Genomic DNA, 4457 nt, shown 5'->3' with positions numbered 1-4457 from the left:
CTTGCTTAGGTGGCCCCCACAATCACCAGATCTCAATCCAATTGAGCATTTCTGGGATGAAGTTAAAAGAGCCATCAGGCAGCTGGTTCCACAACCATCAAATCTCACAGAACTGGACAGTGCTATTCATCAGGCATGGTGTCAGATTCCTCACATCACCTTTCAACATCTCGTGGAGTCAATGCCAAGAATAATGGCCGCAGTATTGAAGGCAAAAGGTGGCCCAACAAGTACTCATGGCATGGTCATAATAATCTGCCACTCAGTGTATATATGTACATTGAATGAAAATGTGTGCAAGACCATTGAGAGAGTATGTAAGGAAAAAATTGTAGAGATGAGCCACAGTCTCTAAGTCAGGTAAAGAAGGAAGAGCATTTTTGGGCAGCTCATGAACAATAAAAAAACATAGTAGGATCAGTGACTGGAAGGCATCGTTGAGGTAAAGTGAAGTTTGAATATGACTTCATGTAACATAATGATAGATATGGAACATTGATGAGCTGTCAGTATGCCTGCCAAACTTTGTACCTGACAAAAGTTATATGCAATGTACTCACTACTTATGAAGTATTTAAAAAGTCATTCATGCATAAGTCATAAAGAAAACCTCAAAAAATTGTGAAATTAAAGAATTAAACCATACAGTTTATCTAAATTAATGCATTAAAATAAAAAAGAAAGAAAAAATTTAAAATATAAAGAATAAATTCTACTGAATTTGTGATTTGTCATTTATAGCTGCTGAAAGTTTTGAACTTTACCACCACATCTTGAGGGTTATCCTTACTGTATCCTGAATTCTCACTGTAGCATATCATTAACTGGATAAGAGGAGGAATGAATGAATGAGTGAATGAATGAAACACAAACTCCTGCATTTCCAGTTTAATTTCCCATCAAAGTGCATAACTATGATCAAGGCTATGCCAATCAGACATACACATGGGGCTCACTTACTTTGATGTGGAAAAAAGTCAAGTGAGGAAAATCAGGCAGGGAGAAGATTATTAATTTTGTGGTTATTTTCTGCAATCAAGGGCAGCAATGGCAGTTTCTGCTTTGAGACATAGAATCACTGGAGCCTTAAGCAGTGGTAGTAATACCCAAACCAACACAGTTCTAATGAGAGGAGAGGCAGCAATCTCTCAGATCAGTTCTGTGATAAACTTCTAAGAATCATTTCTTCAGAAGCTTAGAGAATAGCTCACTTCTCCATCCTTTCCAATAATTCTATAATATATATTAATTCATATGTCCCTTTCTCCTAAAACTAGCCAAACTAGATTCTGTTGTTTAGAGCTAATAATTCTAGCCAATACACCTCCACTTGGAACTTGATAAACTTAAAGACAGTTTTCTATAGTTTGTATTTAAAAAAAAGACAGGAAAAAATGACAATAAATATGAAGAAGATAAAGGATAATGAAAATGCAGTATATCCTAACTTATTAGAAAGCGGGAATATTTATTTTTTTCAGAGGCAAATGCATAATTTTAAATATTTCCATTCTTAAAAGAAAAAGAATGAAAATCAATATACCTGCTGCTTGTTTGGGGGATTTTCTTTGCTAAAGGATGAGTTGACAATTAAAATGAAGTAATGCATACAAATTATTTTACACACTGCAAGGAAAGTAAGAGACCTTCTGTAATGGTGTCTATGGTTATTAGCAGTGGCAATACTAATACAACTTTACCAGATAAAGAGAAAATTTATGAAAATTCTTTATTTTTTCCCTCAACTAATGGAAAGTGACTAGCATGCAAAGCAAAAATGTAGTTATAGTAACATTAGAAAGTAGTTTATAGGCATGTAGATGAGGTATAAAAGAAACTACAAAGAAATTTTAAAAACTTTGAACAGCTGTGAGATTATCTGGTCATTTTCATCATTCTTTTTTTTTCAATCAATTTTATTAAAGTATAATTAAGTACAATAATTATACTGTAAGTATACATTTTTGAGTTTTAGCAAATGCATACATCCATGAAACCACCGCACAATTGAGATATAGAATATTTCCATGAAATAATTATTCAAGTATCTTATTTAATTAAAAGCCATTTTTTTTCTTTATGTTATCAGGCTATTGAGGGTCTTTATATATTCTGAGTGTAGGACTTTTGTTAGAAATATTTATTGTGAATATCTCCTCTAATCTTTGGCTTATTTTTTTAAATTTATGTAATACTGTCTTTTGAAAAAAAAGTTTTAATTTCGATGAGGTCTTATTTATCATATTTTCTCTTATGCTCAGTATTGTGTCTTAAAAAATTTTAACAACATCATGGTTTCATAGGTATTTCCCTATGTTTTGTTCTGGAATATTTATATTGTTAGCATTTATGTTTATAATCCATCCTCCATTAATATTTTTCTAGGGTGTGAAGTAGGGTCAAGGATTACTCCTTACAACCCCAAATTGATATCAAGTTGTTACATTACCATCTGTTGAAAGGTCTATCCTTAGGCCATTAAATTAATTGGCTGTAAATGTTGATTCTTTTTCTAGTTTTTTAATGCTATACACTTGATATATTTATAACTTCTTACCTCAACACCACATTGTCTTCAGCTTCAGTAAATCCTAAAATCAAGTAGTGCAATATCTTGAATTTCATTGTTTTTAAAACTTCTTCATTTGTTTTTTTTCTCCATAAATTTTAGGTATACTGTCAATTTCTAAAAAGCAAATCAACCAACAAAAACTCTTGGGGTTTTGATTGGCATTGTAGTTAACCTATAAATAAAGTATAGGAGAATTATTGTTACTGTAACAAGATTAAGTATTTCAATTCATAAACACAGTATATTTCTTCACTTATTTAGGATTCCCTTATTTTCTGCAATGTTCTGTATTTCCTGTGTATAGATTTTATACGTCTTTTACTAAATTAATTGCCACGTATTTTATGTTCAATATCAATTTAAATGGTAATTTAATTTTCTTCATATTGTTTATTGCTAGCATATAGAAATGTAATTGATTTTTTAATATTGACCTCCTATTTGCCAGATTCATAAATTTACTTAATAATTCTATTAATTTAAAAATAATTTTCTTTGATTTTTCTACTGAAGTAATTTCCACTCTCATATAGAGACAGTTTTAATGTTTTGTTTCTCTCTCCAAGATTTATTCGTTTCATTTCTTCCTTAAATTATTATATCAGTTAGGCCTCCAGGACACTATAAAAATGAAAGTGGGGAGAGTAGACATTTTGGCTGTTTTCCTGATCTTAGAAAGAAAGCATTTAGTCTTTTGCAATTAACTGAGGCCCAGTACAAAGTAAAACTATGCTTCATGTTCAAAATTATCATTTTAAGACGGCAATAGCATTAAACAAAATTCTGAAAGGTTTTTTTTATTAAAATATAATTGATGCACAATATTCATTAGTTTTAGGTGTACAGCATAGTTATTCAACAAGTGTACACCTAAGTGATCACCACAATAAATCTAGTAACTATTTGACACTATACAAGGTTATTACAATATTATTGACTATATTTTCTATGCTGTACACCTGAAACTAATGAATATTGTGCATTAACTATATCACATTTCCATACTCATTTATTTTATTTTATAACTGGAAATCTGTACCCCTTATTCTCTTTCACCTTTTTCACCCTTCCCCACATTCTCCTTCCCTCTGGCAACTTTCAGTATGTTCTCTATATTATGAGTCTGTTTCTGTTTTGTTTTGTTTGTTTGTTTTTGACTTCACATGTAAGTGCACTGTTGGTGACATTGTAAATGGTACAGCCACTATCAAAAACAGTGGGAAGGTTACTCAAAAAGCTAAAAATAGAACTACCATATTTCACTTCTCAGAATCTTACTGAAGAAAACAGGAAAACACTAATTCAAAAAGATAGATGCATCACCATGATCTTTGCAACATTATTTACAACTAGAGGCCCAATGCACGAAATTCATACAAGAGTAGGCCTCCCTTCCCTCTGAAGCCCCCAGCTTCCTTCTGGCATCTGGGACCTGGGCTTCCTTTACAGCCCCGGCTTCATCCAGAGGGTCATCTGGAAGGACATCCAGTCTAATTAGCATATTATGCTTTTATTCTTATAGATAGTTAATCTATGAAAGCAACTTAAGTGTCCATCAATAGCTGAATGGATAGACTATATGTTATACACTTGCACCCCATGTAAACACACAATGGAATATTACACAGTCATACAAAAGAATGAAATCTTGCCACTTGCTACAACATAGATGGGCCTAGAGCAGTGGTTCTCAACCTGTGGGTCGTGACCCCATTGGGGGTCGAACGATCCTTTCACGGGGGTCGCCTAAGACCATCGGAAAACACATATATAATTACATATTATTTTTGTGATTAATCACTATGCTTTAATTATGTTCAATTTGTAACAATGAAATTGGGGGTCACCACAACATGAGGAACTGTATTAAAGGGTCGCGGCAATA

This window comes from Myotis davidii, unplaced genomic scaffold, assembly GCF_000327345.1.
Source record: "Myotis davidii unplaced genomic scaffold, ASM32734v1 scaffold210, whole genome shotgun sequence".
NCBI classification, from domain to species: domain Eukaryota; kingdom Metazoa; phylum Chordata; class Mammalia; order Chiroptera; family Vespertilionidae; genus Myotis; species Myotis davidii.
This window is presented reverse-complemented; position numbering follows the sequence as displayed.